The sequence below is a fragment of the Elgaria multicarinata genome, chromosome 1 (genome assembly GCF_023053635.1).
Source record: "Elgaria multicarinata webbii isolate HBS135686 ecotype San Diego chromosome 1, rElgMul1.1.pri, whole genome shotgun sequence".
Lineage (NCBI taxonomy): Eukaryota > Metazoa > Chordata > Lepidosauria > Squamata > Anguidae > Elgaria > Elgaria multicarinata.
Genome location: NC_086171.1, coordinates 92,276,359 through 92,292,518, shown reverse-complemented (window position 1 = coordinate 92,292,518; position 16,160 = coordinate 92,276,359). Strand labels below are relative to the sequence as shown.

The window sequence follows — 16,160 nt, the reverse complement described above, 5'->3', positions numbered from 1 at the left end:
AATCCCCTCAGTTCTCTTCAACCGCCTGTGGGTCAACAGCGTTTGGAGACTTCTCTGTGGTATAGTGCGTTTCTGATTATACCAGAGCTGAAAAATCTATCTATTTTTCCTTCTTTTTCTTACTTCTACAGTTTTCTATTCTTTCCTATTTGTCTTGTCTTGTCTTGGTGCCTATGGCACACCAAGGCCTGTTTAAGAAGTGTTCCAACTGCGGACAGAAAATATCGCAAACGGATGGGCATTCCTTCTGCCTGCTCTGCTTGGGGGAGACTCATGTTGTGGAGTCGTGTGCTTTTTGCCTGAAGTTTTCAAGGCAAGCACGTAAAAACCACGCAGATCGCCTTCGGGCTATTCTCTGGGAAAAGGCTTTGGAGGCAGTAGACAAACCGAGAGTGGCTCGCGTCTCTACATCTCCACACAAGATGGAGTCTTGGCCCCAACATCCTCCGATAAGGAGTGAAGCCTTAGCGGTTCCCCCCTCCTCCTCTCAGTCCACAAAAAAGGCAGCAAAGAAGATCTCTAAGAGAGCGAGAGAGCACTCTGAGGCTGAAAACCCTCAGAGAAAAAAGAGCAAATTGAAGAGCAAAGATGGAAAGAAAAAGCCATCGAAATTGATCTCGTCGGTACCGAGGAGCCTGGTACCGAGTACTTCGATACCGAGGCGTGAGACGGGGCATAAGAGCCCGATAACGAGTCTCGCATTACAGAGACCTCCCTCGCATGCGATAAGCCCGATACTGAGGCTTTCGCTACCAACGCCTTTGTCATGCCCTGCATAGAGATGGAGTCAGGAGATGAGGAGGAGGTGGCAGAGGCTGGACCTAGTACCGAGAAGCCCAGCTCAGGTAGTGAGGAGGCTGGACTGGCAGAGACTGTGGCAGAGCCTCAGGGAGAAGAGCCAAGGCCAGCTGGGACCTCTGCTAGCTCTGAGGGCCTGATGCCAGCAAAGACTACGGAGGAGCTGCAGAGGTCTGAGGAGGAGGTGGAGAAGCCTGGTTTCAGCCAGTTGCGGGTGGAGAAGGCAACCAGACGCCGGTCTCGCCGCCTCCACCAGAAATGCCAGGCAATTAGGGATCAGCTGAGAGACCATGACTCAGCACTCTGACTGAGCATAAAAGCGCAGCCGTAAGCCATGCAAAGTTGTCAGAGATTATCTGAGCATTCTGGAGGAAGCCTTTGCTCTTGGATCTTGTGACCTCGTGCCTTGTTCCTGAACGCCTGGATTCTGATTCCTGTCTTGATTCCCGGACCCCGTGACCACGTCTGCCTACTCTGGATTCCTGCTTCGACCTTGGACCGGTTTGTGACTACGTCTTGCCTGTTGTTGCCCCTGACTCTGGACTGTGTTACTGGTTTGTCGCTGACTGTTGGCTGTGTTTGAACTTGGACTGCATTATCGAATCTCCTGTTTGCCACGCTGCCTTGACTTTGGACTGGACATTGACTACTCTACAAGCCTGCTCCTTGAACTGTTCCTGTTCCTTGACTTTTGCAGTCAAACCCCCGTTTTCCCCTCCTTTCCCTGCACTGTTTAGCTTCTGTAAATAAACACCTTCGTTGCCTAGCTACCGGCTGGTCTTATCCTTCTTTGTCAAGCCATTTGGCGGCTTTCCCGGACAGCCTTTCTCAATACCGAGACGGACGACTCCATCCTCACCGCCGGTACTGAACCCTCTGCCGCGCGAAGAGCCGGTTGCTAATTCGCCAGTCCTGTCGCTGCTTCATATTGTTACGGTCCCGATGGATGAGCCCAGCATGAGGGCATCAATTTCGGAAGATGAAATCAGAGGTTCCTCGTTGGATAACACCGTGGCGGATCGGATACCTTTTTCCCCTCGGTACCGAGAAGAACCCATTGATACCGATGGACGTCGGTACTGACAGCAACCGCACGTCGATACCGAAGGCTTTCAATACCGACAAACACCTCCGCATGGATACAGCCGTGATGGTTCACCGGCTTCAGTTCATTCAAGTCGACAATACGTCGCATATGGTGAGAGACCAAGGTCCCCACCGAGAGGTCGGGACTACTATGCTGATTGGTACCCTCCACAATTTCCTCCACGTTACTATGAGGATTGGAAACATAGAGGGCACCAAGAATACTACTACCCTCAGGAACGCCGGTATGATCCATACCCGTGTTTCCGTCAGCCACCCTCCGAGATGGTCTCCCATCCACCGCTTCCGGAGGATGTTACAGGCATGCCTCCACCGCCTCAACCAGTGGTACCGAGGCACACTTCACCACCGACGCAAGCGACGGTACCGACCACCACAGTACCGACTCAAGCGTCACAACCACATCCGAGCTCGGAGTTGATGCCACACGTTTTGGACGTCTTATCGGAGGAGGACTACCAGTCTGACTCCTCCCAAGAGGCTTCACCATCCATTCCCTCCCCTGATGACCTTGTAGGGACTTCGGATGTGGTCTCCCCTTCAGAAGACCTATCACACTTTGCCGATCAAGTGCAAAGGATGGCGAGATCATTGGGGATTGAAATGTCTCAACCCATTGAAAAATTAAACGACCCAGTGTACGACGACGCATACTGTGAATCAGCTACTTCAGCAGCCATCCTATACCTGCCCGTGCTGTTACGCACTGCACAGCAGTCATGGAAGCTGCCCTCCTCTATGCCACCAACGTCCAGGAGGTTAGACAATACATACAAAATACAGGAAAAGACTGCTCCTTTTCTTTTCACCCATCCCAAGCCCAACTCCATAATTGTAGAGGCATCTCAGGGACACACCCATAAGAGACACAATGCGCCTGTAGATAAAGAAGGTCGTCGGCTGGACAGCATAGGCTGAAGAATCTATTCAACTGCATTGTCATTACGAGTGCATAATTACCAAGCCACCATGGCAAAATACCAACTCTTCTTGTGGGAGAAGATGGCATCCCTGTCTGGTTATCTGCCAGATGACCAAAGGGAACTGGCAAATGTTTTTTATACTGAGGCCATGACACTATCAAGGCAACAGCTTAATACAGCTCGCCACGCGACAGACTGCGCCTCAAAAGCCATGGTAGGGTCCATAGCCCTACAAAGACATGCATGGTTGAGGTCAGCAGGTTTGTCTCAAGAGGCACACTCCCGTATCGAGGACCTGCCATTTGATGGAGACAGCCTATTCCATTCTTCCACCGATGAATCGATGGAGAACATCCAAAAGGCCAAGAATACGGCCAAAAAGATGGGAATTGGGCAGCAGCAACAACAGATTCAAAGGGTATTCTGCCCAAGACACTGGCCTAGACCTATTCGCGTCACCGGAGAACGCCATCTGCAACCTATTCTGCACGAGGGCGGGCCACGGGACAGCATCTCTTGGAGACGCCTTTGAGAGGACGTGGACAGGACAGCTCCTGTACCTGTCCCCCCCCCCACCACTCCTACCCAAGGTGATCCTGAAGTTGCGCACAGACAACGCCCATGCCATATTAGTAGCACCTTGGTGGCCAAGGCAGCCGTGGCTCACTCCGCTACTCAAACTGTCCTCAGCGGAGTTTATCAGATTGCCCCAATGCAACAACTTGATCTCCAAGGAGAAAGGACTCATTCTTCATCCAGATGTCCGGTCCCTGAACCTGACTGCTTGGAGAATCAGGCATCGGTAGATAGCCTATCCCTGCCTGCTGACGTATGGGACATTATTCTAGCAGCCAGGAAACCGACTACTAGAAAATCATACGCTAAAAAGTGGGAAGTTTTCTCTGCTTTTGCCTTTAGCAGAAATGAAAACCCAATTACGGCACCTTTACCCATTGTACTTTCATTTCTTTTTTCTTTATTTAAAAAAGGACTCAAGTTTTCGTCACTTAGAGTTTATTTGGCAGCTATTTCTGCCTCTCACCGTTGTGTTCAGGGCTTTTCAGTCTTCACCCACCCTTTAACCAAACGTTTCATGAAAGGTATGAAGAATACCATCCCACCTATTCGTTTCTCAATGGAGCCTTTCCGTGGTGCTCAAAGCACTAGTTGCAAAACCCTTTGAGCCATTAGCAAAGACGGACTTACGTCTATTGACTTTTAAAGTGGCGTTCCTCGTTGCCATCACGTCTGCTAGACATGCATCAGAGTTAGCAGCACTACGCATGGACTCCCCTTATACGGTGTTTCATGCTGACAAGGTGGTCCTTAGACCAGACCCAGCCTTTCTTCCAAAGGTGGTGTCTTCTTTTCACCTTGGGCAGGATATTACTCTGCTAAGTTTTTTTTCGTCACCGTCATCTCCTCTTGAGTTAACACTACACACCCTGGACGTGAGACGTGCTCTCGCTTTCTGCCAGTCCAGAACAGCAACTCTCCGGAGATCCCAAAGACTTTTTGTTTGTTTTGGGGGCAAACAAAAGGGACTCCAAGCATCTCCGCAGAGAATATCTGCTTGAGTTGTTCAGACTATTAAATTAGCCTATGAACTCGTTGGCCTCCCGTTGGAGGGGAAAGTGCGCTCTCACTCCACGAGAGGAGTGGCCACTTCCATGGCTTTGAAAAGGGGATCGCATTACCAGACCTCTGCAAAGCGGTTACCTGGTCGACACCTTTGACTTTTGCCAGTCACTACCGCCTGGACATCAGGGCGCGCAGAGACTGTGCCTTTGGGCTTTATCAGCAATTCTATGACTACTCATCCACCAACTGACACCACCCACCTCCGGTAAGTCAGCTTGTTAATCGCCCATATGTGTGATGCACAGAGACCACGAAGAAGAAAGACAGATTGCTTACCTGTAACTGTAGTTCTTCGAGTGGTCATCTGTGCAGTCACACAACCCTCCCACCGTCCCCACTATGGTGTCATTAAATTTTTGATCATCTGGTGGTTCTCCTCAGTGAGACTGTTTAGGTGGTTTCAAGAACTGAGGGGATTAGGCGGGAACCCCTGAGCATGCTCAGTGGACGGTGGGGGAGGGGTTCCCGCCTAAAAAGTTTTCAGCTAGTGAAGTTTTCCGAAGCTGGCCCTGCGCAGGCGCAGAGCCCATATGTGTGACTGCACAGATGACTACTCGAAGAACTACAGTTACAGGTAAGCAACCTGTCTTTCTTCAAGTGGTCATCTGTGCATTCACACAACCCACCCACCATCCCCACTTTGGTGTTGATATCAATGTGCCATTGATACCAAGTGGTTTCTCTCCTGATTAAGAGGCCAGCAATTCGGTCTCAAGGAACTGAGACGGGCGGGGACCCAGATTCAGTTGATGGTGGAGGAGTGGTTCCCACCAAAACCGTTTGCCTCAGCTATAGAAGTTTCCGAAACGAGTTCCACACAGGCGCAGAGCCCATATGTGTGAATGTACAGATGACCACTCGAAGAACTACGGTTACAGGTAAGCAACCTGCATTTCTCAGGCAAATAGTCACGAAAGGGGAGGGAGGTGGAAAGCAAGTGCTGGGGCAGCAGCTTCTTCTCTGGCTGAGGTAAGGAGCTGCGTTGGGCTGTCTCTAAGGTTCTTCCTGGAAGGCAGGGGTGCAGCTTCCCCAGTGGCCCTTGGTTCCCTTGCTGATAGAGGTCAGAAGAAGCTGTGGGCCATCCCCAGTGAGACGTCCATGCTCTGTCTGGCTCAAAAAAGGGCCATTGTTCATTACAACAGGTGGGCAAGAGCCCCCTGGGGTTGCTTCTCTTTACCATTGCAGCCTGTTTGGTTTTATTTGCTCTACGGTATTGTTGTGTTTTTTTAATTCTTAAAGATTAGAATTTTGGCATGTTAATTAATATTTAGTTAATGTAAAACCCTCTGATCTCTCTGACAGAAAGACAGACTACTACATTTTCCAAAAGAATTAATGATTAAAACTACTGAGCTATAAATCTTCCTGCACATCCTACCAATGAGATAACTTGTCCCACATTAGGAAGCCTGTCAACATCAGAAAATGTGGAGAGCTGCTATCCCTCTTATATACCTCACTCTACTCTGTGTGGAGGATACAACTAACATAAAACCTGAGGCTCAATGAGTTGGTATTTCTAGCCCAATGAATAGCCTTTCCTTGCCTCCACTTCTAAGTATTCGAAAAATTGAATATTTAATACTCAGGTCTCCTGCCTTGAGTATGTAACATGTAAATGTGTGTAAAATGTGAGAAGGCATCTAGGCAGCCTTGAGCCCCAGGATATATGTGCTATTAATTAGGCTCTTGAGGCAGTTTGTCCTCAGAAATGGCTATGCAGGAGTGTTCTGCAGTGAGCCGTGGAGACACCAACAGCAAATAACTCAGTGTGTATAAGTAGCTGCTGCTGTGCTCTCAGCCACAGCTGCTAATGAACTTGGCACACTAAATAAATGCATTCGTGCACACCCTCCCCGGGAAATGTTAGGCTTGCAGCAGCCTGGGTTGGGGAAACAGCGCAATGCAGGGGCTGTCGTATACAGAGCCTGGGTAGCCGCACTTGTTCCACATTACGTCACTCCTTAATACAGCCGCAGAAGCTGGCTGAACGGCTGGGAGTCAGGAGTGCGTGTGCCGGTTTGGCTTCAACAACTGCAGAGGGGGGATAGGGTGGGCTTGGCTTGGCTTGGCTGAAGCACGTTTACCCAAACAGTGATGCCAGTTGAACACATCCTTAATTCCTTAAGCTTCTTGTCCTGCTCTTGGTGGGGGCGAGTTCCTCTCTCGGTCTCTTCGCCACCAGTCAATAACTTTCATGTGTGGTACAGGCGTGGAGGTGCTGGGAGCGGGGGAGGGGGCTGTGTGTGATGGATTTCAAGGCATGCGGGGGATGGGAGGGAAGGTGGCAACGCTCTGTAAATGGCCAGCACTCTGAATACCAAGCTGGCCCTTAGGACTGGCCAGACAGCCTGTTCTGATGCTTCATCACAAACCAAAAAACAAATGAAGCTTTTCAAGGTCTTATTTTTAGCTCTTGTATATGGATGATAGCGGAAGTTTGTTGACATCACTAGAATGCAGGTGGCTGTTTTATTAGGTTCAGTAAGGTCTGCACACCAAACCAGACACACTATTGGTGCAACTGGGAGCTGCTCTCTGGTCTTTCTCACTCCTGCACCATGCAATCCCTTCAAATCGGGGATGAACAACCTGTGGCATCATTATTATTATTATTATTATTATTATTATTATTATTATTATTATTATTAGCATTTTTATACCACCCAACAGCCGAAGCTCCCTGGGCGGTTCACAAAAACTAAAACCACTCAAAGTATAAAACAGTATAGAATCATGATCCCTAGAAAGATTCCTCTTGTTCCCCAGGGCCTCTACTCCTCAGCTTCCATGCTCACTGCAGAGGAAAGAGCTTCTCTTGCTCTTTAACCAGCAGGGAAACACAACCAGTTGTGGGGCCCAATCTAGGCCAGGACCAGGCCTGGGGGAAGGGAGGCTCCACCTCCTTGCCCCCCACAGGAGTCCCAATTGAGATTGGGACCTCTATGCCTTCCATTTGCATTGGGGGGAAAGATCCCACTGGAATGAATAGAAGATCCCCCATTTGCCATGCAGCCCTTGGGAGCGGGGGGTCCCACTCATTTTAAATTTAAAGTTTAAATGGAGATGCCAGGGATTGAACATGGGACTTTCTAGAGACAAGGCCTGAGCTCTTCCACAGAGCTATGAGGAGTGGGAAAGGCCGCAGGTCAGAGGAAGAGCACATGATGTGCGTGTGTGAGTGTGTGTGCGAGGGCGGGGGGGAATCCCAGGTTCAATCCCTGCCGCTTGCATGACCCCTGTCTGGAACCCTTGGATGATGTTGCCTGTCTGTGTAGACAGAACTAAGATAGAGGGACTAATAGTCTGACTCTGTTTGAGGGGAGTGAGTGGCAGAGCCTATCCTAGCTGCACAGTTTAATAGGAATCAGGCCTTGGAGCCAAAGAATTTGGCTCTAAAATCTATTTCTAGGGCCAGAGTTTGACCCTGGAACATGTGAAGGAATAACAAGAGTGTCAAAGTATATGCAGGGGCGCTTAACAAAGGAGTAACTACGGTCCGCACCCAGGCAAATCAGATGAAAGATCATGGCTTTGGGCCATGATTACCAAGTTTCCACAAACCCTTCCAACATTTCTTTTTTTGCAAATTAACCATAGAGGCACTAGTCATTGTTGTAGTAAAAAATTCCAATCCATTTGTAGTGTCATACAACAGCTGAAAATGAAGAGCTCATATGCATTGGTAAGTGTGGGTACTTAGTGTCTACATGCTCATTTGTGATTGAATATGTGCAAATGGAGAGAAAAGGGGCCTCTGGATATTTTTATGCTACCATGACATTGCTCATAGAAGGTATTTTGGCGAAAGTCTGCCAGCTTATATTGTCCACCTCAATTTTTGCACTGAGCTACTGGTGAGATCCCATGAAGGAGTAGTGGACTGAAAGGAACCTACACTGGACCTGGGCAATTGGGAACTGCGGGGTTGATTTCAATCCATCACAGCAGACCTGGACAAAGAAACTCTCATTCTGGGTTGCTTTTTAACATCTAGCTGGTGAGAAAGTGTCTAGCTGAAACTCAAAAAAACAAACAAACAAAAAAAAAAAACCTGGAAACCTGCATTTTGAGTGCTAATTGGTCACACAAAGGTCTCATCTCCCTTGCTTGTCTTGTAAAACTGCATTAGTCAGTCTCAGAAAAATGAGGTTTCAGTGGCTTGGCCTAAAATCATCTAGGAAAAAGAGGGTGTGAATGAGAGGTGGAAGCTGGCGTCTTTTCCCAAGCAAAAGCAAAACTGTCCTCTCCTGAACAAGCCAAAGAGGAAAGCTACCAAATAATCAACTGCCTGGGCAGGTTCTAGAGGCAGTTTATAAAGCATACAAAGGGTTTACATTACTGTCAGTTTCAGCTGCTATCTTACTCTTTCCTCCTGCTTTGAAGTATGCCAGCAAGAGCTCCAGTTTACATTACTCAGAGCCATCCTAAGGTCCTTGGGCCAGTGTCCCAGAGACCACAGGATGGCTTATAAAAACACCTTCCAAGGTTGGAGACTGCTCCAACCTTGGAAGGGGGAGTCAGAGAACTGCCCCTACTCCCTTGTAGCCAGCATGGAGAAAACTGTGCTGGCTGCTTCTGTGTGGTTGGAAGGTCAACCTCAGAGCAGTTGGTGGGCGGGGAGGAGATTGGAAAGGCCATTTTTTCTTGAGCTTCCTCCAGCCTGCTTTCCTCACCCCGCCCACCAATCACTGGATGGGGGTGAAAAGCAGAGCATAGGAATCTTAGAAGCCTCCAAGTTCAGCGGATGCCAAGCACTGAGGGTGCAGTCCATAGGGCTGGGACCTTATAGTTTCTATTTTAAAAGGCTGCCTGGACCTTCGTGTGGATACCGTACCATATTGTGGAGATCAGAGATGCAGAATCTCATTTGGTCCAAGAGCCAAATTCCATTCTGAAGAAGCTCTTGGGCCACGTTCCAGGATAGGAGGACCTGAAGATAAAAGGGGTGGGGTCCCAAACAAACAAAAACACCAGCTTTCTTTAGCTTCAAGCTCCTCCTGCCAGTAACTAAGCCTTTGGGAAGGCATTTCAGGTTTTTAGAATAGAGAAAAAAGCTGCACAAAAGCCAGGAAGACAGGAAAGGGTGCATTTGGGGACTCCCCAGAGGATCAGATTAGAACCCCCCAGAAGGCAGGATTTGGCCCCTGGGGCTGAGCTTCTGCACCCCTGGTGTAATCATTAAGGAAAATTCAGTTTCCTTATGGGGTAGTTCTCCTTAAGGCGCCCCCCTTCCCAGGTTTCCTGCATGTAAACATAACTGGGTGCCCCTTTCAGGCTGTTTGCTCCCTTAAACTTTTATGCTCTTAAAACCATCTTGTTGGTTGCCATTACTTCAGCAGATGTGCCTCTATCTTCTGATCCACAACTGAGTGTTTTTCACCAGGATATAAAGTGGTTCTTCGGCCCAATCTGGCCTTTATCCCCAATGTGAACAGAGCTTTTTATAGTTTGCAAGAAACCACTCTTCCATCATTCTATCTGAACTCATTGGAGCCACAACAGACGGTGGCACAAGCTTGACATACGTAGGACTCGGTTTTCAAACTATTACAAAGGGAAAGCCATTTGTTTTGCACGGCCCTACCTTCCGCAATATGCAGGCAATACATCTGTCCTTTACAATCTCTACCCCCTCATAGAAGAAGCCAGTTCAGAGATCACTGCAGTTGCAGAGGTAGAAATTCCACCTGGGAATGATGTCAACATATTTTGGGGCAGGTTAGCAATTAATCCTTGCTAGTCTAATACAATTTATTCTAGCACTATCAGCACCTTTTTCTTGTGGTTGTAGGTGCAGTAACAAAGGACTAGACTGGACAACCTTTCAATCCCTTCCAGCTTTGATTCTATAAATTTGGTCTGAAAGCACTTGCCTCTTGTGGGTTATAGAAAAGGGTTGAAGCATGTCACCTAATCTGCAGCGAACACCTTCTATACCTTGTGGCAACACCTAGCAGCTGATAAAGCTATGAGCAGGATGTAATTTATCATTCCCTGAGAAAGCAGAGACTCATAAATAAGATCTGTGAACTCTTCAATTCTGGCACTTGATTCGAGTCTCTTTTTAGTGACTGCTCCAGCCTGGGCCTTGTGATGCTGCTTGCAGAGAATGCCAGTGAAGTCCATAGTTCCTTACAACCACCAACTCTCACACTTTTTAGGATTAAGGGGCGGAATTTCAGGCAGGCTTCAACCGATCACTTCATCTTTAGAAATTAAATATATTGGCTTGAGAGATGGAAGCAAGTCCTTCCCTCCCAGAATTCTTCACTGACTCTTTTCTCTTGATCACTTAACAAACCAGCTAGAATTGTGTGGAACACAAAGCAGCGTCCAGAGTCACAACACTCAGATGTTCTGTTAAAGGAGGCCTCACAAAGTCACCCATGATATTCTTGTCATGCTGTTGTAGCCCCTGAGGTGTTCAGACTTTTTATAAATGACTTGGATGAGGGTATAGAGGGGATGCTTGTCAAATCTACAGAAGACACAAAGCTGGGAGAGATAGAAGACAGAATCAAGATTCAAAATACTGGGCCAAAATTAATAGGGTGGAACTCCATCCTATTACGACTAATAGGATGGAACTAAAATGAAATCCTGCACTGAAGTACAAAAACATCAAAAGGTAGAAGGATAAGATGGGGAGACATTGCTTGGCAGCAGTTCATACAAAAAGGAGTTGAAGTCCAACAACATTTGGAAGACATGACTGGATGCTCCTTGCAGAAACCACACTTTACAAGATCACACACACACACACACACGTAGAAGTTATCCAGAAAATATTAAAGGATCTAGGTGCTTTAGTTGATCTTAAGCTGAACATGAGCTAGTAATGCTAAACAAACAAAAACACTAATGTGATCTTAGGTTGCATTCAGAAGTATGTAGTGTCCAGGTCACAGAAAGCAATAGCTTTGATCTATTCTGTGTTAGTCAGGCTGCATTTGGAGAATTGTGTCCACCTCTGAGCACTACATTTTAAGGACATTGACAAACTGAAATGTGTCCAGATGCTGAGGATTCTGGAAACCAAGTCCTATGAGGAATGGCTGAAAGAGTTTAACCTAGAGAAAAGACATTTAAGGGGAGATATGACAGCAGTCTTCAAATATCTTGAGAGCTGTCATGCAGAAGATGGAGAACATTTGTTCTCCATTGCTCCAGTGGACAGGACTACAACCAATGAGTGGAAATTGCAGGAAGGCAGATTTGGGTTAAGCATTAGAAACTTCCAGCAGTAAGAGCTGTTTGACAGTAGAACAGACTGTCTTCAGAGGTGGTGGACTGTCCGCTGGAAGTATTTAAGCAGAAATTGGACATCAGGGATGCTGTAATTGCATCCTGCATTCAGCAGGAGTTTTGCCGCAATGACCTCCAAGGCTTCCAGCTCCGATTCTGTGTATCCCGAATACTTAAGGACAATTTCTGATGAGAATACCGTGTACCTCCTGCCCCATTTGGAAACCCCCAAAGGTTATAAATGACTTGTCTCTCCTAGCCTTTTAGTAAACATGGAAGCAAGACTCCCCACCCCTGAAGGAACCTGTGCCCACAGTCCCACTGCTAGTTAATTGTTGAGTTTATGAAGTTTCTATTAAAGGATCCCAGTGGGAGGGTGTCATTTATGATTAACAGAGAGACATTCTAAAATTTGCCTTAGTAAAGTTCATTTATGGCCAGCTCTATTACATTAATATAGGGTGAATAAATGACAAAGGTTCTCTTCCGAACAGAAAAATCACTGCAGCAATGTTTTACTCTATCTCACAAGGTGCCCATCACTTAGCAGTTCATTCACAAGAATTGTGTGTGGCTGCTCTATTAAGGCAGGAGAACAGGATTGTTTTTTCTTCAAGAGAGGTACCTTTTGATCCCAGACTCTTTGGCACACTATCACAGGTACACTCACCCTTGCTCAAAGATACCCACTTAAGGCAGGCGTGGGCAACCTGCAGCTGGGATGCAACCGTTCACCTCATTTCAAGAGCCATCCATTCAGACGTCAGGCAAGAGTGACTTGTTTTTCCCCTAGATCCCCAGGCAGCGAGGGAGGGGTGGGGAAGAGAGGGAGAAAAATCCATCAATGGGAATGGCACAGAGGGAGGGAAGGAGATTACCGCCTCCCCTCCCCCCACCTGAGGGAATGGGGCCCTTGACAGAAAAAAGAAGTTCCCTGCCCCAACATAAGATGTTCCTGTAATTAATCCTGGCATTATAGAACAGATTTTGGAATTGAAAGCTGATTTAACACAGTGGACAGAGGGATGCATCCAGAAATCTAGGACAAAAAAAGATTCAGCAAACTTGCAGCTCCTTCAATCTCAACATCACCTGGTTTCAGAATGCAGTTTGAATACAAAACAGCTTAAGGAGCTATTGAGGAGGAAGGCGAGGAAAACACAACTCTGTAAGAGAATTATTCTCGTAATAAGGTTTTTATCTCATCATGGGGAGGTAATTTATGTATTAGAAGCCTAGTAATAATAATACAAAGCTGAAGTCAAAGACACCTAAACTCAGAGGAATTATTTGGTGTAGCAGACAAGTCATGTCAAGTGACTGAACTGCTTTTCTCCCTCACACACAGCAAAACTTTATAACTGCGAACACCAAGCCAAATTAGCATTAAGATCGTGCTTTACAGCTGGGGAAGGAGGGCAAACTCTCCAAGCTTTCAGTGAGTATTTCAGATTTGTGCAATCCCACCCAAGCTCTTTAGGTGCTTCTTGAAGTTTCCCTTCCCTAGTAGGTTCTTTTTTTCTTAGGGGACAAAGACGTGCATGTCAAAGGCTTCCAAGTAGGCTACACCCCCCCCCCTCAGTTTTTAGAAATGAAGCCTTGGATGTGCAGCTGAAGCTTCTCCAGAGCTGGATTGTGGCTGGCCATGGCCTGAGATAACCTGAGTCAAAATCCCAGACCAAGTTCAGGCTGAAAAAGAGGAATGCCAGAACACCAGCTGCTGCTCAGCTAAGCCAATACAATGGAGCTGCTGTGCTCAAACCCAGCATACAAACAATTGGGCCATTTTTGGCAGACAGGATGAAAAGTGAGCCTCTGCTAATGCTGTATGTGACTAGCTCTCCTAGGCCAGGGACAAATGGTGGCACTGAGCCTGCATTCCTGAAAGAGGGAAACCAACTATAGAAGTTCATTCCTAAAGAGAGAAGGCAGGAGCCACAACCTGAACTCTAAATCCAGGTGTGTGGGGGGAAATCTGGGCTACACAGCAGGTACGGTAGAATGCTCTTATTATCACATTAAGAACATAAGGGCCATGCTGGATCAGACCATCTAGGGTCCATCTAGTCCAGCACTCTGTTCACACAGTGGCCAACCAGCTGTCGACCAGCGACCAAAAAAGCAAGACATGGTGCAACAGCACCCTCCCACCCATGTTCCCCAGCAACTGGTGCACAAAGATTTACTGCCTCAGATACTGGAGGTGGCACATAACCATCAGGGCTAGTAGCCATTGATAGCCTTCTCCTTCAGGAATTTATCAACCCCCTTTTAAAGCCATTCAAATTGGTGGCCATCACCACATCGTGTGGTAGTGAATTCCATAATTTAACTACTTGCTGTGTGAAGAAGTACTTCCTTTTATTTGTCGGGAATCCTCCACCGATCAGCTTCATGTAATGACCCCGAGTTCTAGTATTTTGAGAGCGGGGAAAATGTCTCCCTATCCACATTCTCCACGCTTTGCATAATTTTGTACACCTCTATCTTCTCTCTCCTTAGCCTCATTTTTTATGAAGCTAAACGCTCTCAGCTGTTGCAACCTTCCCTCATAGGGGAGGTGCTCCAGCCCCTTAATCGTTTTAGTTGCCCTTTCTGCACTTTTCCAGCTCTACAATATCTTTTTTTTAGGTGTGACCGAGAGTGTGGTTGCACCATAGATTTGTATAAAGGTATTATACTGGCAGTTTTATTCTCAATTCCTTTTCTTATAATGCCTAACATGGAGTTTGCCTTCTTTACAGCTGCCTCACACTGGGTTGACATTTCCATCAAGCTGTCCACCACAATCCCAAGATCTCTTTCTTTTTCGGTCACTGTGAACTCAGTTCCCGTCAGGTTATACTTGAAGTTGGGTTTTTTTGCCTTAACGTGCATCACCTTACACTTGCTTACATGGAACCACATCTGCCATTTGGATGCCCTCTCTCCCAGCTTGGAGAGATCCCTTTGGAGCTCTTCACAATCCCTTTGCATTTTAACCACCTTAAATAATTTGGTGTCATCAGCAAACTTGGCCACTTCACTGCTGACTCCTAATTCCAGATCATTTATGAACAAGATGAAAAGAATTGGTCCCAATACTGATCCCTATGGGACCCCAATATTTACTTCCCTCCATTGGGAGAATTGACCATTTATTCCTACTTTCTGCTTTCTGTTCTTAACCAGTTACTGATCCATAAGAGGACCTCTCCTCTTATTCCATGACTGCTAAGTTTGTTCAGGAGTCTCTGGTGGGGGACTTTATCAAAAGCCTTTTGGAAATTCAAGTAAACAATGTTCACTGGATCACCCCTGTCTACAAGTTTGTTGACACTCTCAAAGAATTCTATGAGATTAGTGAGACAAGACTTGGCTTTGCGGAAGCCGTGTTGATTCTTGTTCAGCAGACATGCCCTTCTATATGCTTACTAATTTTGTGTTTAATAATGCTTTCAACCAATTTATCTGGAATGGATGTCAAGTTAACCGTCCTGTAATTTCCTGGATCCCCCCTGAATCCCTTTTTAAAAATTGGTGCTACATTGGCCATCTTCCAGTCCTCTGGTACAGAGGCTGGGCTTAGAGACATGTTTCATATTTTTGTGAGGAGGTCTGCAATTTCATATTTGAGTTCTTTGAGAACTCTTGGATGGGTACCATCTCAGCCTGGTGATTTATTTGCTTTCAGTTTGCCAATAAGGTTGAGAACTTCAACTTTTGCCACCACTATTTGCCTCAGTTCCTCAGACTCCCTTCCTGAAAACATCAGTTCAGGCACAGGCATGTCCTGTATCCTCTGCAGTGAACACGGATGCAAAGAATTCACTCAGCTTCTCTGCAATTTCCCTGTCTTCCTTTGGTACTCCCTTAACTCCATTGTCGTCCAATGGTCCAACTGCTTCCCTAGCTAGTTTCTTGCTTCTGATATTGATTTATATAATATCTGACATACTTTATTGTTGGCCTTGATATTATTAGTGATGTGCTCTTTAAAATGCTTTTTTGCATCTCTTTTTGTTTGCTGGGCTGCACCCAAATCCTAGCTCAAATAAAGACCTACAGCAATAGCAACATTTTTATTAATGACTTGGATGAGGAGGTGCAGGGAAGGCTTATCAAATTTGCAGATGACACAAAATTGGGTGGGATAGCTAATACCCTGGAAGACAAAGTGATCTTGATAGGCTGGAGCGCTGGGCTGAAAACAACAGAATGAAATTTAATAGGGATAAATGCCAAGTTCTACATTTAGGAAATAGAAACCAAATGCACAGTTACAAGATGGAGGATACTACAAACGAGAAGGATCTTGGAATTGTTGTAGATCACAAGCTGAATATGAGCCAACAGTGCGATATGGCTGCAAGAAAGGCAAATGCTATTTTGGGCTGCATTAATAGAAGTATAGCTTCCAAATCACGTGAGGTACTGGTTCCTCTCTATTTGGCCCTGGAGCGT

General features: G+C 46.6%; 1 protein-coding gene across 2 annotated transcripts in view; it reads left to right on the top strand.

Moving 5' to 3' along the window:
* PIP4K2B (phosphatidylinositol-5-phosphate 4-kinase type 2 beta) overlaps nt 1-16,160 on the top strand; it is a 453,863-nt gene that overhangs the window by 392,871 nt on the left and 44,832 nt on the right. The window lies entirely within an intron of this gene.